General features: G+C 47.5%; 1 protein-coding gene across 1 annotated transcript in view; it reads left to right on the forward strand.

Moving 5' to 3' along the window:
• Positions 1 to 25,049, forward strand: part of sema4f (sema domain, immunoglobulin domain (Ig), transmembrane domain (TM) and short cytoplasmic domain, (semaphorin) 4F) — a 247,642-nt gene that overhangs the window by 17,619 nt on the left and 204,974 nt on the right. The window lies entirely within an intron of this gene.

Below are 25,049 nucleotides of genomic sequence, written 5' to 3' on the forward strand. Positions count from 1 at the left end.
ATAAAGAGCAGCAGGACTCGGATTTGGCTCCTAAATTCCTGTTGGGTTGGCGACCTCCATGCTCGAAATCCATTGTGCACTTCTGAGGCACAAAGCTCCAAGCCAGGAGCGCAAATCCGCCACTGAGATCATGCAGAAACCAAGCGCAGGCAACGGAAGGAGCGTGCGGCAAACCAGACTCCCCACCCACCCTTTCCTTCAACCACTGTCTATCCTACCTGTGACAGAGACTAATTTCCGTATTGGACTATACAGTCACCTGAGAACTCACTTTTCGATGGAAGCACGTCTTCCTTGATTTCGAGGGACTGCTTATGATGATGATGACCCATCGGTCTCTGCTGAACCAGCCATTCTCAGCTGGGGCAGGAGTTGGGTGCTAAAATTTGCCCCAGGACCCAAAAGCTAGGCCTGAATCTTACCAGCCCTGTGAGTGCGGGATTAGAGGCAGGTCTGCTGTCAAAATGGCCGCGATTGACAGCGAGGCTGGATCCCACTCTAAACCCACCTCCTAAGTTTCCAAAGTGCTGGGTCTGGCTGCGATGCACAGACCCGATACCAAACGACGAGCCAGCCAATTAGCGTCATTAAAAGGTACTTTAAAGGTATTTAAAAATAATTTTACCAGGTACTTAACTTTTTTCCAAGTTTTTTACGAGGTTCACACCCCTTGGGGAATACGACAGGCAAGTGTGTCGGGTTCTCAGTTACTCTCCATTGCTTTGACTAGTTGACAGCTGAGAAGTGGTATGAATGCTACCATTTCATAGCTGTTCACATTCCAATCTCGGAAGCTGAAGCCTTCAAGATTTGGAAGTCACTTTTGAGTTGTATGCAGGTTGGAAGTGTTTGCAGTGAACTCTCTATCCACTCTCACCTCCTTGGAGCAACCTCTCTCACCATTGACATCGCTTCTATCATAACAACTTCAGCTGCTATCTATTCCATCAGCATCGGTGCCATTGAAAAACTCTCACCTTGGTCCTAAGAATCCCACCACTATCAGCCCCAACACCAATATCACTAAACACACCAGCACCACCAACAACAACACCAACCTTCTCCGCAATCACCTGATGCTGCACAGGACACATGGCATCAGCACCCGAGCATATTGCTGCCTGGGATGCCAGGGATGGCCTCACCATGGCCATATTTACTTCACTTAATGCCATACACCCTAGCCGCAACATTGGTACCACCACATACAAACACCATAAAGCATCGCTGCAATGCCCAAACCTTTCATACTCATCACCATTGTGTGGGGTACTCTTTTGTCTCACCATTCATTACAACTCACTAAGACACTTCGGGTCCAAGTTTCCACATGATTTGCGCCTGATTTTTAGGAGCAACTGGTGGAGAACGGACTATCTTAGAAATCACAATTCTCCACATTTTTCTTTCTGCAGTTCTAGTCAGGTAGAACAGTTCTACTTTGGAACAGAATTTTTTCTTCAAAAGGGGGCGTGTCCGGCCACTGACGCCTGATTTCAAAGTTTCCACAGTGAAAACGTGCTCCAAACGTAAGTTAGAATGGAGCAAGTGAAGATTTTTGGAGAACTGAAAAAACCTGTTCGACACATTAAAAAATCAGGCGCAGGTTACAAATTAGGCGTCCAGAACGAGGTGGGGGGGGAAGGGAAGTCATTAAATTCTATAATAAATCCTTATTTTTACTTCTACAAATATTATACAAATAAATCCAACCTGAATAAACATTTATAAGCAAAGAAAAGATTAAATAAACCATCTTCCTATCTGTGTGAAAGTGCTTCAGGCAGGCCTTTCGGGACCAAAGGCTGAACGGGCCGGCCCGAGACTTCGGGCAGGGCCCGTCCCAGCACCAGATTTACAGGTAGGTGGCGTTGGGTCGGGTCGGGTTGGGTCGGGGGGGGGGGGGTGGAAGGGAGAGAGGTGGGGGAGAGAGAGGGGGGGAGAGAGAGAGAGAGAGAGAGGGAGAGGGGGGGAGAGAGAGCGAGGGAGGGATCCAGTCCGGGAGCGGGAGTCGGGTCGGGTCCAGTGGGGGGGGGGGGGTCGGGGCGGGAGCGCGGGTCGGGTCGGGTCCAGTCGGGGGGGCGGGGAGCAGGAACAGGAGCACGGGTCCAGTCGGGTCCATTCGGGGGGGCGGGGAGCGGGAACAGGAGCGCGGGTCGGGCCGGGCCAGTCGGGGGGCGGGGGGGCGGCGCGGGTGTCGGGTTTGGTCCGGAGGCAGGGGGTGGGGGGGGGGGGGAGAGCGGGTGTCGGGTCTGGTCCGGAGGCAGGGAGGGGGAGCGAGTGTCTGGTCTGGTCGGGGGGGGGTGGAAGCAGGAGCTGGCCGTGGGAGGAGCCTTATTCACGCAGTCCCAGTGAGGCCATTGAGCCAGGGCTAGGGGCTGCGTGCTTCAGGCCCCTCCCACACAGTTCGGCGCCTGGAGCAACTGCACTTGCGTGCCCACTGTAGCGCGCATGTGCAGAGGTCCCGGCACTGTTTTCAGCGCAGGGACCTGGCTCCGCCCCCTACAGCTCCTGCTGCGCTGCGCCGAGGGCCAGAGGACCTGCAGGGTGGTGGAGAATACCGAGGTTTTTTTTAGGCGCATCTTGTGGCGTGAAAAACGGGCGTCCAGGTCGGGACTGCGCCGTTCTAGGCACGTGTGGAAACTTGGGCCCTTCCAAAGGTGCACACAATCTGACCAAGAATGCAAAGTGTTCAAAATAAGATTTCGGTTTGACAACGCATTAGCAGAACCTCTACATGAACATTGGCTAAAAGACCCAAGTGCCTACCCTTGTGTGTTCTTAGTTGTGATGATTGGACAATGGTGAATGTGAGGTGTGGCTAGTGAGATGAGGGTGTAAGTTGGTGTGAGTAAGGATGTGCAGGAGTAGGGTATGAAAGGCAGAGTGATGGGAATGTGATGAGTGGCACAGCAGAATGAGGTTGAGTGTGACTTTGCAGTAACGATTCGTGATCCACTGAGATCAATGAAAGGTTTGTGCCACTGCAGCCAGCTCCTCCTGACGACATCCCTGCTTGAGGCCTTGCCCGTGATCTGTAGAAGATTTCCTGGAGTGGAAAGGGATAATTTTCTAGACCAATATGTCGAGGAACCAACTAGGGGGGAGGCCATCTTAGACTGGGTGTTGTGTAATGAGAGAGGATTAATTAGCAATCACGTTGTGCGATGCCCCTTGGGGAAGAGTGACCATAATATGGTGGAATTCTGCATTAGGATGGAGAATGAAACAGTTAATTCAGAGACCATGAACCAGAACTTAAAGAAGGGTAACTTTGAAGGTATGAGGCGTGAATTGGCTAGGATAGATTGGCGAATGATACTTAAGGGGTTGACTGTGGATGGGCAATGGCAGACATTTAGAGAGCGCATGGATGAACTACAACAATTGTACATCCCTGTCTGGCGTAAAAATAAAAAAGGGAAGGTGGCTCAACCGTGGCTATCAAGGGAAATCAAGGATAGTATTAAAGCCAAGGAAGTGGCATACAAATTGGCCAGAAATTAGCAGCGAACTCGGGGACTGGGAGAAATTTAGAACTCAGCAGAGGAGGACAAAGGGTTTGATTAGGGCAGGGAAAATGGAGTACGAGAAGAAGCTTGCAGGGAACATTAAGACGGATTGCAAAAGTTTCCATAGATATGTAAAGAGAAAAAGGTTAGTAAAGACAAACGTAGGTCCCCTGCAGTCAGAATCAGGGGAAGTCATAACGGGGAACAAAGAAATGGCAGACCAATTGAACAAGTACTTTGGTTCGGTATTCACTAAGGAGGACACAAACAACCTTCTGGATATAAAAGGGGTCAGAGGGTCTAGTAAGGAGGAGGAACTGAGGGAAATCCTTATTAGTCGGGAAATTGTGTTGGGGATTGAAGGCCGATAAATCCCCAGGGCCTGATGGACTGCATCCCAGAGTACTTAAGGAGGTGGCCTTGGAAATAGCGGATGCATTGACAGTCATTTTCCAACAATCCATTGACTCTGGATTAGTTCCTATGGAGTGGAGGGTAGCCAATGTAACCCCACTTTTTAAAAAAGGAGGGAGAGAGAAAACAGGGAATTATAGACCAGTCAGCCTGACATCGGTAGTGGTTAAAATGATGGAATAAATTATTAAGGATGTCATAGCAGTGCATTTGGAAAGAGGTGACATGATAGGTCCAAGTCAGCATGGATTTGTGAAAGGGAAATCATGCTTGACAAATCTTCTGGAATTTTTTGAGGATGTTTCCAGTAGAGTGGACAAGGGAGAACCTGTTGATGTGGTATATTTGGACTTTCAGAAGGCTTTTGACAAGGTCCCACACAAGAGATTAATGTGCAAAGTTAAAGCAGATGGGATTGGGGGTAGTGTGCTGACATGGATTGAGAACTGGTTGTCAGACAGGAAGCAAAGAGTAGGAGTAAATGGGTACTTTTCAGAATGGCAGGCAGTGACTAGTGGGGTACCGCAAGGTTCAGTGCTGGGGCCCCAGCTGTTTACACTATACATTAACGATAAAGACGAGGGGATTAAATGTAGTATCTCCAAATTTGCGGATGACACTAAGTTGGGTGGCAGTGTGAGCTGCGAGGAGGATGCTATGAGGCTGCAGAGCGACTTGGATAGGTTAGGTGAGTGGGCAAATGCATGGCAGATGAAGTATAATGTGGATAAATGTGAGGTTATCCACTTTGGTGGTAAAAACAGTGAGACAGACTATTATCTGAATAGTGACAGATTAGGAAAAGGGGAGGTGCAAAGAGACCTGGGTGTCATGATACATCAGTCATTGAAGGTTGGCATGCAGGTACAGCAGGCGGTTAAGAAAGCAAATGGCATGTTGGCCTTCATAGCGAGGGGATTTGAGTACAGGGGCAGGGAGGTGTTGCTACAGTTGTACAGGGCCTTGGTGAGGCCACACCTGGAGTATTGTGTACAGTTTTGGTCTCCTAACCTGATGAAGGACATTCTTGCTATTGAGGGAGTGCAGCGAAGGTTCACCAGGCTGATTCCCGGGATGGTGGGACTGACCTATCAAGAAAGACTGGATCAACTGGGCTTGTATTCACTGGAGTTCAGAAGAATGAGAGGGGACCTCATAGAAACGTTTAAAATTCTGATGGGTTTAGACAGGTTAGATGCAGGAAGAATGTTCCCAATGTTGGGGAAGTCCAGAACCAGGGGTCACAGTCTAAGGATAAGGGGTAAGCCATTTAGGACCGAGATGAGGAGAAACTTCTTCACCCAGAGATTGGTGAACCTGTGGAATTCTCTACCACAGAAAGTTGTTGAGGCCAATTCACTAAATATATTCAAAAAGGAGTTAGATATAGTCCTTACTACTAGGGGGATCAAGGGGTATGGCGAGAAAGCAGGAATGGGGTACTGAAGTTGCATGTTCAGCCATGAACTCATTGAATGGCGGTGCAGGCTAGAAGGGCCGAATAGCCTACTCCTGCACCTATTTTCTATGTTTCTATGCTTCTATGAAATACGCAATATAAATGCAAGTCTTTCTTTGTAACCATACTTGCCTTCCTATTCTTTTGCAGCACCTATAGTTAGGAAGTTTCTATGTTAGAATAACCTGTTTCAACTTGCTTTTGTGATACTTCCCGGTATTAATTAGCAGCATCAAAAACAACTTCAACTTGACAAGTGACTTTCAGTAAACAGTCAATAAATCAACCTAAATGCTTTTCCCTTTCTGTGTCTGCTAATGTAAGACCAAAATTGGACCCTTTTCATGCGCCCATATTCATTTTTCCACTTCTAATGTGCATAAGCTTTTAACAGCATTACTACTCACTTGTCTTGGCCTGTCTGCTTAATTCAGAGCCATCAAAAAAATGGCCCATTTTACCTTGTGAGTGCCTGCTTCTCTATTATTTGTGAATAGTCTACTTCTTAAATAGTTTTAGTGCTAAAAAAATTGAATTAACTTAAATAACACAGTAAAATGAACTTAGTTCATAAAAACTGAACGATCAGATAATTTGAATTAAGCAAAAGTGCAGTCGTCTATAGCAGGAACAGTGGGGGACTGATCATTATATGAACAAGAAAATACTTAGGAACAGGAATAACTCCATTAGGCCCAACAACTTGATAGATCACTGCTGTAACTATTTAAATAGTTTGTGGCAATTGTGAAATACACATGGTTAATACACATTGGAATGTACAGTACTGAAAGGTTCTTCAGCAGGACTCAAAGTCTGGAAATGTCATGAAATATTCAGTTATCTCTTGTAGCTCTCAATCTCTTTTGCAAAATATCCATGCAATTGTCTCTTGAATTCACCAACACAATCCATCTTTGCTGCCTCCCTAGCAGCAATCCATTTCATACATTTACAACCCAGTGTGTGAAGTATTTAAATTTAAGCAATCCTCTTCTAATTTTGAGTTGTTGCCTTATAGACCGCATGACTATATCATGCATGCTATTAATCTGTACCACTACAAGGTATCCCCTGAGCCGCCTTCAGCATAAATTTTCTTAGTGGAGTTGAGGTACAGATTGGCTGTGATCTAATGTGCTGGAATAGAACTGAGGTGCTGAATGGCCTACTCCTGTTCCTATGAGAAGTTGATCCCCTCTGATTGGTTATGTTTTCATGAATTTCTGGGCTATGCATCTCCTGCAGCCAATAGGGTTGGCAGGCAGTCAGCTCACAGACCTCTGCCAACATTGTTTTATGCTGCCCACCAGGTTACTGTAACCTCGAGTCCACGACTTGAGGTTTTGATTACCCTTCCTTCAAAACTCGGTTACAGAGAACAGTGAAAAGGATGATTGCTAGACATGAAGCTCTAAATTGTGAAGAGACTCACAGAGCTGACTTCTTATTTCCTATTTTCGGCCCATCTCTTTCAAAGACATTAACTGTTGTTACTGTTCAAAGCTATAAATGGCTGCAGCCCTCCAGCACCTCATCCTATTCCGGGAGCTTCCGACCCCATATCCTTCTTTGCCTGTCTATCTATCTGTAACCTCCTTTAGCCCTACAACCCTCTGAGAACTCTGTGTTCCTCCAATTCTGGACTCGTGCGCATCCCCCGATCTCTTTCGACCCTCCATTGACTGTTTTGTTTCAGCTGTCTAAGCTCTGAAATTCCCTCCCTAAATCTCTTCACCCTCTACCTCTCTCTTGGTGAGGCGAGAGTCCGGGGTCGGAGGCCTATAAAAAGGCCGTGAGAGGTGTCGGGAGTTCATTGGTGAGGCGAGAGTCTGGGGTCGGAGGTCTATCAAAAGTCCGCGAGAGGCGTCGGGAGTTCGTTGGTGAGGCGAGAGTCCGGGGTCGGAGGTCTATAAAAAGGCCGCGAGAGGCGTCGGGAGTTCGTTGGTGAGGCGAGAGTCCGGAATCGGAGGTCTATAAAAAGGCCGCGAGAGGCGTCGGGAGTTCGTTGGTGAGGCGAGAGTCCGGAATCGGAGGTCTATAAAAAGGCCGCGAGAGGCGTCGGGAGTTCGTTGGTGAGGCGAGAGTCCGGGGTCGGAGGCCTATAAAAAGGCCGCGAGAGGCGTCGGGAGTTCATTGGTGAGGCGAGAGTCCGGGGTTGGAGGTCTATAAAAAGGCCGTGAGAGGCGTCGGGAGTTCGTTGGTGAGGCGAGAGTCCGGGGTCGGAGGTCTATCAAAAGTCCGCGAGAGGCGTCGGGAGTTCGTTGGTGAGGCGAGAGTCCGGAATCGGAGGTCTATAAAAAGGCCGCGAGAGGCGTCGGGAGTTCGTTGGTGAGGCGAGAGTCCGGAATCGGAGGCCTATAAAAAGGCCGCGAGAGGCGTCGGGAGTTCATTGGTGAGGCGAGAGTCCGGAATCGGAGGCCTATAAAAAGGCCGCGAGAGGCGTCGGGAGTTCGTTGGTGAGGCGAGAGTCCGGAGTCGGAGGCCTATAAAAAGGCCGCGAGAGGCGTCGGGAGTTCATTGGTGAGGCGAGAGTCCGGGGTCGGAGGTCTATAAAAAGGCCGCGAGAGGCGTCGGGAGTTCGTTGGTGAGGCGAGAGTCCGGAATCGGAGGTCTATAAAAAGGCCGCGAGAGGCGTCGGGAGTTCGTTGGTGAGGCGAGAGTCCGGAATCGGAGGCCTATAAAAAGGCCGCGAGAGGCGTCGGGAGTTTGTTGGTGAGGCGAGAGTCCGGAATCGGAGGCCTATAAAAAGGCCGCGAGAGGCGTCGGGAGTTCATTGGTGAGGCGAGAGTCCGGGGTCGGAGGTCTATCAAAAGGCCGCGAGAGGTGTCGGGAGTTCATTGGTGAGGCGAGAGTCCGGAATCGGAGGTCTATAAAAAGGCCGCGAGAGGCGTCGGGAGTTCGTTGGTGAGGCGAGAGTCCGGAATCGGAGGTCTATAAAAAGGCCGCGAGAGGTGTCGGGAGTTCGTTGGTGAGGCGAGAGTCCGGGGTCGGAGGTCTATCAAAAGGCCGCGAGAGGCGTCGGGAGTTCATTGGTGAGGCGAGAGTCCGGGGTTGGAGGTCTATAAAAAGGCCGTGAGAGGCGTCGGGAGTTCGTTGGTGAGGCGAGAGTCCGGGGTCGGAGGTCTATCAAAAGTCCGCGAGAGGCGTCGGGAGTTCGTTGGTGAGGCGAGAGTCCGGAATCGGAGGTCTATAAAAAGGCCGCGAGAGGCGTCGGGAGTTCGTTGGTGAGGCGAGAGTCCGGAATCGGAGGTCTATAAAAAGGCCGCGAGAGGCGTCGGGAGTTCGTTGGTGAGGCGAGAGTCCGGAATCGGAGGCCTATAAAAAGGCCGCGAGAGGCGTCGGGAGTTTGTTGGTGAGGCGAGAGTCCGGAATCGGAGGCCTATAAAAAGGCCGCGAGAGGCGTCGGGAGTTCATTGGTGAGGCGAGAGTCCGGGGTCGGAGGCCTATAAAAAGGCCGCGAGAGGCGTCGGGAGTTCATTGGTGAGGCGAGAGTCCGGAATCGGAGGCCTATAAAAAGGCCGCGAGAGGCGTCGGGAGTTCATTGGTGAGGCGAGAGTCCGGGGTCGGAGGCCTATAAAAAGGCCGCGAGAGGCGTCGGGAGTTCATTGGTGAGGCGAGAGTCCGGGGTCGGAGGCCTATAAAAAGGCCGCGAGAGGCGTCGGGAGTTCATTGGTGAGGCGAGAGTCCGGGGTCGGAGGTCTATAAAAAGGCCGCGAGAGGCGTCGGGAGTTCGTTGGTGAGGCGAGAGTCCGGAATCGGAGGCCTATAAAAAGGCTGCGAGAGGCGTCGGGAGTTCATTGGTGAGGCGAGAGTCCGGAATCGGAGGCCTATAAAAAGGCCGCGAGAGGCGTCGGGAGTTCATTGGTGAGGCGAGAGTCCGGGGTCGGAGGTCTATCAAAAGGCCGCGAGAGGTGTCGGGAGTTCATTGGTGAGGCGAGAGTCCGGAATCGGAGGTCTATAAAAAGGCCGCGAGAGGCTTCGGGAGTTCGTTGGTGAGGCGAGAGTCCGGAATCGGAGGTCTATAAAAAGGCCGCGAGAGGTGTCGGGAGTTCGTTGGTGAGGCGAGAGTCCGGGGTCGGAGGTCTATCAAAAGGCCGTGAGAGGCGTCGGGAGTTCGTTGGTGAGGCGAGAGTCCGGGGTCGGAGGTCTATCAAAAGTCCGCGAGAGGCGTCGGGAGTTCGTTGGTGAGGCGAGAGTCCGGAATCGGAGGTCTATAAAAAGGCCGCGAGAGGCGTCGGGAGTTCGTTGGTGAGGCGAGAGTCCGGAATCGGAGGTCTATAAAAAGGCCGCGAGAGGCGTCGGGAGTTCGTTGGTGAGGCGAGAGTCCGGAATCGGAGGTCTATAAAAAGGCCGCGAGAGGCGTCGGGAGTTCGTTGGTGAGGCGAGAGTCCGGAATCGGAGGCCTATAAAAAGGCCGCGAGAGGCGTCGGGAGTTTGTTGGTGAGGCGAGAGTCCGGAATCGGAGGCCTATAAAAAGGCCGCGAGAGGCGTCGGGAGTTCATTGGTGAGGCGAGAGTCCGGAATCGGAGGCCTATAAAAAGGCCGCGAGAGGCGTCGGGAGTTCATTGGTGAGGCGAGAGTCCGGGGTCGGAGGCCTATAAAAAGGCCGCGAGAGGCGTCGGGAGTTCATTGGTGAGGCGAGAGTCCGGGGTCGGAGGCCTATAAAAAGGCCGCGAGAGGCGTCGGGAGTTCATTGGTGAGGCGAGAGTCCGGGGTCGGAGGTCTATAAAAAGGCCGCGAGAGGCGTCGGGAGTTCATTGGTGAGGCGAGAGTCCGGAATCGGAGGCCTATAAAAAGGCCGCGAGAGGCGTCGGGAGTTTGTTGGTGAGGCGAGAGTCCGGAATCGGAGGCCTATAAAAAGGCTGCGAGAGGCGTCGGGAGTTCGTTGGTGAGGCGAGAGTCCGGAATCGGAGGCCTATAAAAAGGCTGCGAGAGGCGTCGGGAGTTCATTGGTGAGGCGAGAGTCCGGGGTCGGAGGCCTATAAAAAGGCCGCGAGAGGCGTCGGGAGTTCATTGGTGAGGCGAGAGTCCGGGGTCGGAGGCCTATAAAAAGGCCGCGAGAGGCATTGGGAGTTCATTGGTGAGGCGAGAGTCCGGAATCGGAGGCCTATAAAAAGGCCGCGAGAGGCGTCGGGAGTTCGTTGGTGAGGCGAGAGTCCGGGGTCGGAGGCCTATAAAAAGGCCGCGAGAGGCATCGGGAGTTCATTGGTGAGGCGAGAGTCCGGAATCGGAGGCCTATAAAAAGGCCGCGAGAGGCGTCGGGAGTTTGTTGGTGAGGCGAGAGTCCGGGGTCGGAGGCCTATAAAAAGGCCGCGAGAGGCGTCGGGAGTTTGTTGGTGAGGCGAGAGTCCGGGGTCGGAGGCCTATAAAAAGGCCGCGAGAGGCGTCGGGAGTTCGTTGGTGAGGCATGCTTGTGCAGCTACAGGAAAAAGGCAAAAAAGAAGTAGAAAGAAAGAGAAAGGTGATGTCACAGCCATGGGGGTAAGTGATTGGATGGTGATTGGTGAGTAGTTTTGCTTTTTTCTCTTCTATAACAGTGAGTAAACTTTAGCATTGTTGTTGCCAATTTAAGTGTATCTAAGGGTTAAGTCATGGCAGGAGAGCTCGGTCACGTGATATGCTCCTCCTGTACCATGTGGGAACTCATGGACACTTCCGGTGTCCCTGACGACTACATGTGTGGGAAGTGTATCCGCCTCCAGCTCCTGACTGTCCGCGTTGCGGAATTGGAGCTGAGGGTGGATTCACTCTGGAGCATCCACGATGCTGAGAATGACGTGAGTAGCACGTGTAGGGAGTTGGTCCTGCCGCAGGTGAAGGGTCCGCAGCCAGCTAGGGAATGGAAGACCAGCAGGAAGAGCAGTACAAGGAAGGTAGTGCAGGGGTCCCCTGTGGTCATCCCCCTGCAAAACAGATACACCGCTTTGGGTACTGTTGAGGGGGATGACTCATCAGGGGAGGGCAGCAGCAGCCAAGTTCATGGCACCGTGGCTGGCTCTGCTGCACAGGAGGGCAGGAAAAAGAGTGGGAGAGCGATAGTGTTAGGGGATTCGATTGTAAGGGGAATAGATAGGCGTTTCTGCAGCTGCAACTGACACTCCAGGATGGTATGTTGCCTCCCTGGTGCAAGGGTCAAGGATGTCTCGGAGCAGGTGCAGGACATTCTGAAAAGGGAGGGTGAACAGCCAGTTGTGGTGGTGCACATTGGTACCAACGATATAGGTAAAAAAAGGGATGAGGTCCTTCGAGACGAATTTAAGGAGCTAGGAGCTAAATTAAAATGTAGGACCTCAAAAATAGTAATCTCGGGATTGCTACCAGTGCCACGTGCTAGTCAGAGTAGGAATCGCAGGATAGCTCAGATGAATACGTGGCTTGAGCAGTGGTGCAGTAGGGAGGGATTCAAATTCCTGGGGCGTTGGAACCGGTTCTGGGAGAGGTGGGACCAGTACAAACCGGACGGTCTGCACCTAGGCAGGACCGGAACCAATGTCCTAGGGGGAGTGTTTGCTAGTGCTGTTGGGGAGAAGTTAAACTAATATGGCAGGGGGATGGGAACCAATGCAGGGACACAGAGGGAAACAAAAAGGAGACAAAAGCAAAAGACAGAAAGGAGATGAGTAAAAGTGGAGGGCAGAGAAACCCAAGGCAAAACACAAAAAGAGCCACTGAATATAAAGGGGCTGCAGGAGGGGTCAAAACTAAAAATCATGATTTAAAAACTAGGATTAAAACACTCTACCTAAACGCACGCAGCATTCGAAATAAAGTAAATGAGTTGACGGCACAAATCATTACAAATGGGTATGATTTGGTGGCCATTACAGAAACGTGGTTGCAGGGTGGCCAAGACTGGGAATTAAACATACAAGGGTATCTGACGATTCGGAAAGATAGACAAGAAGGGAAAGGAGGTGGGGTAGCTCTGTTAATGAAGGATGATATCAGGGCAGTTGTGAGAGACAATATTGGCTCTAATGAACAAAATGTTGAATCATTGTGGGTGGAGATCAGAGATAGTAAGGGGAAAAAGTCACTGGTGGGCGTAGTTTATAGGCCTCCAAATAATAACTTCATGGTGGGGCGGGCAATAATCAAGGGAATAATGGAGGCTTGTGAAAAAGGAACGGCAGTAGTCATGGGTGATTTTAACCAACATATCGATTGGTCAACTCAAATCGCAGGGGGTAGCCTAGAGGAGGAATTCATAGAATACATACGGGATTGTTTCTTAGAACAGTATGTTACAGAACCTACAAGGGAGCAAGCTATCTTAGATCTGGTCCTGTGTAATGAGGCAGGAGAAATAAATGATCTCCTAGTAAAAGATCCTCTCGGAATGAGGGATCACAGTATGGTTGAGTTTGTAATACAGATTGAGGGTGAGGAAGTTGTGTCTCAAACAAGCATACTATGCTTAAACAAAGGGGACTACAGTGGGATGAGGGCAGAGTTGGCTAAAGTAGACTGGAAACACAGACTAAACGGTGGCACAATTGAGGAACAGTGGAGGACTTTTAAGGATCTCTTTCATAGTGCTCAACAAAAAAGAAGGGCGGTAAGAGAAGGGATAACCAGCTGTGGATACCCAAGGAAATAAAGGAGTGTATCAAATTAAAGACCAATGCGTATAAGGTGGCCAAGGTTAGTGGGAAACTAGAAGATTGGGAAAATTTTAAACAACAGTAAAGAATGACTAAGAAAGCAACAAAGAAAGGAAAGATAGATTACGAAGGTAAACTTGCGCAAAACATAAAAACAGATAGTAAAAGCATTTACAGATATATAAAACGGAAAAGAGTGACTAAAGTAAATGTTGGTCCCTTAGAAGATGAGAAGGGGGATTTAATAATGGGAAATGTGGAAATGGCTGAGACCTTAAACAATTATTTTGCTTCAGTCTTCACAGTGGAAGACACAAAAACCATGCCAAAAATTGCTGGTCACAGGAATGTGGGAAGGAAGGACCTTGAGACAATCACTATCACCATGAGGGTAGTGCTGGACAGGCTAATGGGACTCAAGGTAGACAAGTCCCCTGGTCCTGATGAAATGCATCCCAGGGTATTAAAAGAGATGGTGGAAGTTATAGCAGATGCATTCGTTATAATCTACCAAAATTCTCTGGAATCTGGGGAGGTACCAGCGGATTGGAAAGCAGCCAATGTAATGGCTCTGTTTAAAAAAGGGGGCAGACAAAAGGCAGGTAACTATAGGCCGGTTAGTTTAACATCTGTAGTGGGGAAAATGCTTGAAGCTATCATTAAGGAAGAAATAGCGGGACATCTAGATAGGAATAGTGCAATCAAGCAGACGCAGCATGGATTCATGAAGGGGAAATCATGTTTAACTAATTTACTGGAATTCTTTGAGGATATAACGAGCATAATGGATAGAGGTGTACCAATGGATGTGGTGTATTTAGATTTCCAAAAGGCATTCGATAAGGTACCACACAAAAGGTTACTGCAGAAGATAGAGGTACGCGGAGTCAGAGGAAATGTATTAGCATGGATAGAGAATTGGCTGGCTAACAGAAAGCAGAGAGTCGGGATAAATGGGTCCTTTTCAGGTTGGAAATCGGTGGTTAGTGGTGTGCCACAGGGATCGGTGCTGGGACCACAACTGTTTACAATATACATAGATGACCTGGAAGAGGGGACAGCGTGTAGTGTAACAAAATTTGCAGATGACACAAAGATTAGTGGGACAGCGGGTTGTGTAGAGGACACAGAGAGGCTGCAAAGAGATTTGGATAGGTTAAGCGAATGGGCTAAGATTTGGCAGATGGAATACAATGTCGGAAAGTGTGAGGACATCCACCTTGGGGGAAAAAAATCAGTAAAAGGGAATATTATTTGAATGGGGAGAAATTACAACATGCTGCAGTGCAGAGGGACCTGGGGGTCCTTGTGCATGAAGTTAGTTTGCAGGTGCAGCAGGTAATCAGGAAGGCGAATGGAATGTTGGCCTTCATTGCGAGAGGGATGGAGTACAAAAGCAGGGAGGTCCTGCTGCAACTGTATAGGGTATTGGTAAGGAGTACTGCGTGCAGTTTTGGTCACCTTACTTAAGGAAGGATATACTGGCTTTGGAGGGGATACAGAGACGATTCACTCGGCTGATTCCGGAGATGAGGGGGTTACCTTTTGATGATAGATTGAGTAGACTGGGTCTTTAGTCGTTGGAGTTCAGAAGGATGAGGGCTGATCTTATAGAAACATTTAAAATAATGAAAGGGATAGACAAGATAGAGTCAAAGAGGTTGTTTCCACTGGTTGGGGAGACTAGAACTAGGGGGCACAGCCTCAAAATACGGGGGAGCCAATTTAAGACCGAGTTGAGAAGGAATTTCTTCTCCCAGAGGGTTGTGAATCTGTGGAATTCTCTGCCCAAGGAAGCAGTTGAGGCTAGCTCATTGAATTCAGGTCACAGATAGATAGATTTTTAACCAATAAGGGAATTAAGGGTTACGGGGAGCGGGCGGGTAAGTGGAACTGAGTCCATGGCCAGATCAGCCATGATCTTGTTCAATGGCGGAGTAGGCTCGAGGGGCTAGATGGCCTACTCCTGTTCCTAATTCTTATGTTCTTATGTTCTTACGTTCTCCTTTAAAATCTATGGGGGCGAAACTCCCCAGTGCCCTGATTGGGAGCAATAACTGACTCGGTGTGAGACTTCCTGAGCTCGGCGCAGAAGTCCTGACCTGGCCGCGAAATTGTGGTTACCGCCCCTCACAGGAAGTGGAGCGCAATCCCGAACACTCCACGGCCCTACTGGGCGCGTTGATCAGCATTGCGTGGCTGCTCCATATAGCGCTGACATGTTTCAACACCCCTTCCCTTCAGTTAAAAGTGAGGGCTGATGCGCGACAGGGCAGTGGAAGCAGATTGAATAGCAGCCTTCAATAGGGAATTGGATAAATACTTGAAGAAGAAAAAATTGCAGGGATATGGGGAAGGAGCGGAGGAGTGGGACTAACTGGAATGCTCTTCGAAAGAGCCGATGCAGACTCAATGGGCCGAATTACCTTTTGTGCAGCACCATTCTATGATTCTATGATCTAACTAGTGGCGCACCTGACCTGGGAATACCTCACCGGGGGAGGGAGGTTAAATATGTTCGTGTGCACTTTTAGTGTCTGTAATAGAAAATGTTCTATTCCCCAGTATAAATATCCTCCAACTTGAGAAGCACAAAATTAGTATCAAAAATGAAGAAAAAATCAGCACACAAGCTTGTTGAATACCAATGAGCTATGCCACCCACCAACTTACTTTATGCTTAACTATATGTTTAGTAAATTAACAGGTTATTGTAAAATGTCATACAAAGCTTTTGTTCTGTCCCTTGACTCATCAGCAGCTGTAGAGATTTGGCTAATACTTGCAAGCTATTGTGTTTGAGGGAGCAACGAGAGCTGACACTTTCTCAGAAAGAAGTGCATTTCCTTGTGTTTTTTCATTTGATATAAATCTATTTATAGCTTTGATAAGTATTTTATTTAACTGTCAGTTTACCTCAACTGATGGCACTCTTATGTTTTGGCATGCTTGATAAGTTGCAATATATATACATACTAGCCTTTCCTTCCTTCCTTCTTCAGAAGGAAGCCGTATAGAAGTGAGAGGGCCTTGAAGGGAATATTACTACAAGTATTTATTTTCTTATTTTGTCTTACTTTGTCTGTTGCCTGAAATGACAAACAAGCACTGTCGTTTTCTCACTTGATGTGCACTTCATCCAGGGATTGCTGGCTGGCAGCCAGGAGTAGGAACCTGGTCAATTTATTTTATTTGAATTTTTCCTATATTGAGCGCAAAAACTATAGTCTGAGTGCTTCGGAGACAAATAGTAGGCAATTAAAGCATAGAAGTAAGGAGTGTCGTAAAACAGAACCGTCACAAATTGCAGGAGCCACTAGGTCCACAAAGTGCCATAGAACTACGCAGGCGCTGGTGGGACCATGGAAATATTTTCTAAGGTATGAAACTGATCAGAGCGGAATTATGTGGGCTGTAATGTTGGATTGATATCCTGGGGTTGGACTGATATCTGGGTGGGGGGGAAACGGATGTTTCAGTGGGATATTGTATCTTGCTTTCTTTCTTCAAAGAATCAGCACATTTGAGCTGCCCTACTGCCCCATCACCTCACTCATTACAGACTTTTTAACTGGTAGTCATTTAAACCCTTATTGACGGTCCTTTTATTTGTTGTTAATAAAGGAAATCTGAAGCCATGGCCAATTTTCTATCTGTTTTTAAACTGGTCACAATTATCATTACCGGGCAGCGCTAGTATGTTGTCACTGATGTGAAACATAAAAATAGAATTCGGACTGCAATGCACAAACCCGCAATATGAAACATTGAAGAACACAGCGATAAAGTCAGAAAGTGAGATTGAGACATTCTGTGAAAAACAAGAACCAGACACAATTAAAAAAAAAATGCAAATGCTGGAACTCTGAGAAAAGACAGACAATGCTGGAAACACACAACAAGGTCAGTCAGCATTCGCAGAGAGAACTAGTCAATGTTTTGAGTGGGTCCCTTCTTCAGGACAGAAAAATAAAAGACAAAGAAGCACTAAAAGAACTAGAAACAAGGGGCCCAAGTTTCCACAGGATAAAAAACGGGCGCCCCTCCGAGCTGGGCGGCCGTTTTTCGCGCCTAAAACGGCGCCAGAAAAAAAACGCGCTATTCTCGAGCGCTTTGCAGCTCCTTGTCTGTTTGGCGCAGCGCCCAGGGGGGGGCGGAGCCTTCACTCACACCGATTTTGTAAGTGGGAGGGGGCGGGTACTATTTAAATTAGTTTTTTTCCTGCCGGTAACGCTGCGCGTGCGCGTTGGAGCATTCGCGCATGCTCAGTGTGAAAAAAACATTGGCACTCGGCCATTTTTGTAGTTCTTTGTAGCTGTTTAATTTTTGAACATTTTTTTAATAAAAGCACATTGCCATCAGTACTTGCAGCCTTCTCACTGTCTCCTTCCCCTCCCCACCCTCCACGGCAACAAACCGTTGTCTCCTTCCCCTCCCTCCCCTCCGCGGTGGCAAACCGCTGTCTCCTTCCCCTCCCTCCCCTCTGCGGGAAAGAACGGGCGCCTCCTCTCCACTCCCTCCCCCCCCGCGGGCAGAACGGGCACCTCCCCCTACCGCGGGAAAGAACAGGCGCCTCCTCTCCCCTCCACCTCCCCCCCCCACCCCCCGCGGGCAGAACGGGCGCCTCAGGCTGACTGCAGAATTCTCCGTGCCTGAAGCACTTTCACACAGGTATTAAGATGGTTTATTTAATCTTTTCTTTGCTTATAAATGTTTATTCAGGTTGGATTTATTTGTATAATATTTGTAGAAGTATAAATAAGGATTTATTGTCGAATTTAATGAGTTCCCTTCCCCCCCCACCTCGTTCTGGACGCCTAATTTGTAACCTGCACCTGATTTTTTAATGTGTAGAACAGGTTTTTTCAGTTCTACAAAAATCTTCACTTGCTCCATTCTACTTTAGTTTGGAGTACGTTTTCACTGTGGAAACTTTCAAATCAGGCGTCAGTGGCCGGACACGCCCCCTTTTGAAGAAAAAATTCTGTTCCAAAGTAGAACTGTTCTACCTGACTAGAACTGCAGAAAAAAAAATGTGGAGAATTGCGATTTCTAAGATAGTCCGTTCTCCACCAGTTGCTCCTAAAAATCAGGCGCAAATCATGTGGAAAGTTGGGCCCAAGGAGGGGAAAAGTGCCTTGCAACCTGCTTAAAAGAAAAACAGAGAAGATTTGGAGGACCACTTTAGGTACTGTTGGGGGGGATGACTCATCAGGGTAGAGCAGCAGCAGCTAAGTTCATGGCACTGTGGGTGGCTCTGCTGCACAGGAGGGCAGGAAAAAGAGTGGGGGAGCGATAGTGATAGGGGATTCAATTGTAAGGGGAATAGATAGGCATTTCTGCGGCCGCAACTGAGACTCCAGGATGGTATGTTGCCTCCCTGGTGCAAGGGTCAAGGATGTCTCGGAGCGGGTGCAGGACATTCTGAAAAGGGGCAGTGAACAACCAGTTGTCGTGGTGCGCATAGGTACCAATGATATAGGTAAAAAATGGGATGAGGTCCTACGAGACAAATTTAGGGAGCGAGGAGCTAAATTAAAAAGTAGGACCTCAAAAGTAGTAATCTCAGGATTGCTACCAGTGCCACGTGCTAGTTAGAGTAGGAATCGCAGGATAGCTCACATGAATACGTGACTTGAGGAATGGTGCAAAAGGGAGGGATTCAAATTCCTGGGACATTGGAACCGGTTCTGGGGGAGGTGGGACCAGTACAAACCGGACGGTCTACACCTGGGCAGGACTGGAACCAATGTCCAAGGGGGAGTGTTTGCTAGTGCTATTGGGGAGGAGTTAAACTAACATGGCAGGGGGATGGGAACCTATGCAGGGAGACAGAGAGAAATAAAATGGAGGCAAAAGCAAAAGATAGAAAGGCGAATAGTAAAAGTGGAGGGCAGAGAAACCCAAGGCAAAAAACAAAAAGGGCCACATTACAGCAAAATTCTAAAGGGGCAAAGTGTGTTAAAAAGACAAGCCTGAAGGCTCTGTGCCTCAATGCGAGGAGTATTCGGAATAAGGTGGACGAATTAACTGCGCAGACAGCAGTTAACGGGTATGATGTAATTGGCATCATGGAGACATAACTCCAGGGTGACCAAGGCTGGGAACTCAACATCCAGGGGTATTCAACACTTAGGAAGGATAGGCAGAGAGGAAAAGGAGGCGGGGTGGCATTGCTGGTTAAAGAGGAAATTAATGCAATAGTAAGGAGGGACATTAGCCAGGATGATGTGGAATCGGTATGGGTGGAGCTACGGAATACCAAAGGGCAGAAAACGCTAGCGGGAGTTGTGTACAGACCACCAAACAGTATTAGTGAGGTTGGGGACAGCATCAAACAAGAAATAAGGGATGTGTGCAATAAAGGTACAGCAGTTATCATGGGCGACTTTAATCTACATATTGATTGGGCTAACCAAACTGGTAGTAATGCGGTGGAGGAGGATTTCCTGGAGTGTATTAGGGATGGTTTTCTAGACCAATATGTCGAGGAACCAACTAAAGAGCTGGCCATCCTAGACTGGGTGATGTGCAATGAGAAGGAACTAATTAGCAATCTTGTTGTGCGAGGCCCCTTGGGGAAGAGTGACCATAATATGGTAGAATTCTTTATTAAGATGGAGAATGACACAGTTAATTTGGAAACTAGGGTCCTGAACTTAAGGAAAGGTAACTTCGATGGTATGAGGCGTGAATTGGCTATAATAAACTGGCCAAGGATACTTAAAGGGTTGATGATGGATAAGAAATGGCAAACATTTAAAGAATCACAAGGATGAACTTCAGCGATTGTACATCCCTGTCTGGAGTAAAAATAAAACGGGGAAGGTGGCTCAACCGTGGCTAACGAGAGAAATTAAGAAGAGTGTTAAAACCAAGGAAGAGGCATATAAATTGGCTAGAAAAAGTAACAAACCTGAGGACTGGGAGAAATTTAGAATTCAACAGAGGAGGACTAAGGGTTTAATTAAGAGGGGGAAAATAGAGTACGAGAGGAAGTTTGCAGGGAACATAAAAACTGACTGCTAAAGCTTCGATAAATATGTGAAGAGAAAAAGATTAGTGAAGACAAATGTAGGTCCCTTACAGTCGGATTCAGGTGAATTTATAATGGGGAACAAAGAAATGGCAGACCAATTGAACAAATACTTTGGTTCTGTCTTCACGAAGGAAGACACGAATAACCTTTCGAATGTACTAGGGGACAGTGGGTCTAGTGAGAAGGAGGAACTGAGGGATATCCTTATTAGGCGGGAAATTGTGTTAGGGAAATTGATGGGACTGAAGGCTTATAAATCCCCGGAGCCTGATAGTCTGCATCCCAGAGTACTTAAGGAAGTAGCCCTCGAAATAGTGCATGCATTGGTGATCAGTCTATCGACTCTGGATCAATTCCAATGGACTGGAGGGTAGCTAATGTAACACCACTTTTTAAAAAAGGAGGGAGAGAGAAAACAGGGAATTATAGACTGGTTAGCCTGACATCAGTAGTGGAGAAAATGTTGGAATCAATTATTAAGGATGTAATAGCAGTGCATTTGGAAAGCAGTGACAGGATCGGTCCAAGTCAGCATGGATTTATGAAAGGGAAATTCTGCTTGACGAATCTTCTGGAATTTTTTGAGGATGTAACTAGCAGAGTGGACAAGGGAGAACCAGTGGATGTGGTATATTTGGACTTTCAAAAGGCTTTTGACAAGGTCCTGCACAAGAGATTGGTGTGCAAAGTCAAAGCGCTTGGTGTTGGGGGTAATGTACTGACGTGGATAGAGAACTGGTTGGCAGACAGGAAGCAGAGAATCAGGATAAACGGGTCCTTTTCAGAATGGCAGGCAGTGACTAGTGGAGTGCCGCAGGGCTCAGTGCTGAGACCCCAGCTCTTTACAATATACATTAACAATTTGGATGAAGGAATTGAGTGTAATATCTCCAAGTTTGCAGATGACACTGAGCTGGGTGGCGGTGTGAGCTGTGAGGGGGACGCTGAGAGGCTGCAGGGTGACTTGGACAGGTTAGGTGAGTGGGCAAATGCATGGCAGATGCAGTATAATATGGATAAATGTGAGGTTATCCATTTTGGGGGCAAAAACACGAAGGCAGAATATTATCTGAATGGCGGCAGATTTGGAAAAGGGGAGGTGTAACGAGACCTGGGTGTCATGGTTCATCAGTCATTGAAGGTTAGCTTGCAGGTACAACAGGCGGTGAAGAAGGCAAATAGTATGTTGGCCTTCATAGCTAGGAGTTTTGAGTATAGGAGCAGGGAGGTCTTACTGCAGTTGTACAGGGCCTTGGTGAGGCCTCACCTGGAATATGTGTTCAGTTTTAGTCTCCTAATCTGAGGAAGGAAGTTCTTGCTATTGAGGGAGTGCAGCGAAGGTTCACCAGATTGATTCCAGGGATGGCTAGACTGACATATGAGGAGAGACTGGATCAACTGGGCCTTTATTCACTGGAGTTTAGAAGGATGAGAGGGGATCTCAAAGAAAGATATAAAATTCTGACGGGACTGGACAGGTTAGATGCGGGAAGAATGTTCCCGATGTTGGGGAGATCCAGAACCAGGGGACACAGTCTTAGGATAAGGGGCAGGCCATTTAGGACTGAGATGAGGAGAAACTTCTTCACTCAGAGAATTGTTAACATGTGGAATTCCCTGCCGCAGAGAGTTGTTGATGCCAGTTCATTAGGTATATTCAAGAGGGAGTTAGATATGGCCCTTATGGCTATTGGGATCAAGGGTATGGAGAGAAAGCAGGAAAGGAGTACTGAGGGAATGATCAGCCATGATCTTATTGAATGGCGGTGCAGGCTCGAAGGGCCTACTCCTGCTCTTATTTTCTATGTTTCTATGTTTCTCGGACTTGCATGATCTTTATATTCGGCAATGGAAAGAGTTATTAAGGAAATGAAAGATGTTCAAGAAACAAACCATATATATATAGGAAAGGCAGTGAGAAGCACACCTAACAAAAAATCAAGAAGATAATAGAAGTTCAAAACACAGGAAACCTGCAGATCCAGTCCAAAATTGAAACACAAAAAAACTGGCAAAACATGGTTAGGTGGAAATTGGACCTCATTGCATCTGCCTTAAGGATGTAAAACAGGCACAATGAGGGCCGATTTCCGAGAGCAACATCCTGCGCCTGGTCAGCGCCAGAGGTACAGATGCTGCCATTTAGCCTAGACATCTGCCTGAATGAGACATTAGGCCCCTTGCATATGTAATGTCTGTTTCGGGATCACAGCATTAGATTGGTTGGTGGTGAGGTCTGGGCTTGACGATTGTTCAGCAGTTTCTGCGGCCTAGCCACTGGCTGCCCCCAAAGATATAAGTTTTTTTGAAAAGGTGCCTGTGGAGCCAGGAAGGCTTCTTTTGGCTCCACAGAATACCTGTAATCCCTCCCCACAACCCCCACCCAGGCCTTGCCTTATGGTCACTGCTGGTGAGGTAGGTGGCACAACATTTATCCTTTACAATAGGTAGGCTGCTTCTAGAGGTGTGACATGCTGGCAGCTCGCTCGTTATTACAGTGACGTCCGAGGCCCAATTTATGGCAAGCTTTGGGTGTCTCGATTGAGGTATGCGCTGTCTGATTATACGCCTGAAAATGAACCATGATCAGTTTGTACCCCAATGGGTCTATCAGCTTCAAAAGAGGAAAATAAACAGACCAACAGCAAGAAAGCAGCGCCTTGGCTGTTACCCATATTTACTGGTTGAGGGCACTTGGTCTGGTTGCTTTGGTAATTATTTGATAATGGCAGAATCAACTGTCATTCACATTTATAATATTTTTTTCCTTTACAGTGTTCTAGCAATGCTCTTCCCCTTTCCTCTCCTCTTGAAGACACTGATTTCTTGCTGGGGTGTGATTTCCCATTTGCCTGCTTGCCAAATGGCCATTCATTCTTCCTTCATGTGTGACACAGGCTATTGGAACACTGAAGAGCATTAAGGTGTCAGTGATGTTGAATAACTCTGTAACTAAGATCATAAGAACATAAGAAATAGGAGCAGGAGTAGGTCATTTGCTCCCTTGAGTCTGCTCCGCCATTCAATAAGATCATGGCTGATCTGATCATGGATTCAGCTCCACTTCCCTGCCAGCTCCCATTAACCCTTTACTCCCTTATCGCTCAAAAATCTGTCTAACTCCACCTTAAATATATTCAATGACCCAGCCTCCACAGCTCTCTGGAGCAGAGAATTCCATAGATTTACAACCCTCTGAGAGAAGAAATTTCTCCTCATTTCAGTTTTAAATGGGCGGCCCCTTATTCTAAGACTTATGTTCCCTAGTTTTAGTTTTCCCTATGAGTGGAAATATCCTCTTTGCATCCACCTTATCGAGCCCCCTCATTATCTTATAAGTTTCAATTAGATCACCTCTCATTCTTCTGAACTCCAATGTGTATAGGCCCAACCTACTCAACCAATCCTCATAAGTCAACCCCCTCATCTCTGGAATCAACCTAGTGAACCTTCTCTGAACAGCCTCCAATGCAAGTATATCCTTCCTTAAATACGGAGACCAAAACTGCACGCAGTACTCCAGGTGTGGCCTCACCAATACCCTGTACAGTTGTAGCAGGACTTCTCTACTTTTATACTCTATTCCCCCTTGCAATAAAGGCCAACATTCCATTTATCTTCCTGAATACTTGCTGTACCTGCATACTAACGTTTTGTATTTCATGCACCAGGACCACCAGGTCTCTCTGTACTGCAGCACTTTGCAATTTATTTCTATTTAAATTATAATTTACTTTTCTATTATTTCTTCCAAAGTGGATAACCTCACATTTTCCCACATTATACTCCATCTGCCAAATTTGTGCCCACTCACTTAACCTGTCTATATCCCTTTGCAGACTTTTTGTGTCCTCCTCACAATTTGCTTTTCCACCCATCTTTGTATCATCAGCAAACTTAGCTACATTGCACTCAGTCCCTTCATCCAAGTCATTAATATAGATTGTAAATAGTTGAGGACCCAGCACCGATCCCTGTGCCACCGCACTGGTCACTATTTGCCAACCGAAAAATGATCCATTTAATCCGACTCTCTGTTTTCTGTTAGTTAGCCAATCCTCTATCCATGCTAATATATTACCCCCAACCCCACGAGCTTTTGTCTTGTGCAGTAACCTCTTTTGGGGCACCTTATCAAATGCCTTCTAGAAATCCAAATACACCACATCCACTGGTTCCCCCTTATCCACTCTCCTCAAAGAACTCCAGCAAATTTGTCAAATCTGATTTCCGTTTCATTAAACCATGCTAACTATTTTCCAAATGTCCCGCTACCGCTTCCTTAATAATGGACTCCAGCATTTTCCCAATAACAGTTGTTAGACTTACTGGTCCATGGTTTCCTGCTTTTTGTCTTCCTCCTTTTTTAAATAGAGGCATTACATTTGTGGTTTTCCAATCCGCTGGGACAGCCAGAATCCAGGGAATTTTGGTAGATTACAATCAATGCATCCACTATCTCGGCAGTCACTTCTCTTAAGACCCTAGGATGTAAGCCATCTGGTCCAGGGACTTATCAGCATTTAGTCCCATTATTTTACCTAGTACTACTTCATTAGTGATAGTGATTGTATTAAGTTCTCCCTCCCTATAGCCCCTTGATTATCCACTATTGGGATGTTTTTAGTGTCTTCTATCATGAAGGTCGATACAAACTATTTGTTCAACATCCCTGCCATTTCCCTGTTCTCCATTATTAATTCCCCAGTCTCATCCTCCAGGGGACCAACATTTACTTTAGCCACTCTTTTTCTTTTTATGTATCTGTAGAAACTCTTACTATCTGTTTTTATATTTCATGCTAGTTTACTTTCATAATCTATCTTCCCTCTCTTAATCATTTTATTAGTCGTTCGCTGCTGGCTTTTAAAAATTTCCCAATCTTCTGGCCTCCCACTAGTCTTGGCCACATTGTATGCCTTTGTTTTCAATTTGATATCCTCCCTTATTTCCTTAGTTAGCCACAGATGCTTATCCCTTCTCTTACAGTCTTTCCTTCTCCTTGGGATATATTTTTG

The sequence above is a fragment of the Pristiophorus japonicus genome, chromosome 2 (genome assembly GCF_044704955.1).
Source record: "Pristiophorus japonicus isolate sPriJap1 chromosome 2, sPriJap1.hap1, whole genome shotgun sequence".
Lineage (NCBI taxonomy): Eukaryota > Metazoa > Chordata > Chondrichthyes > Pristiophoridae > Pristiophorus > Pristiophorus japonicus.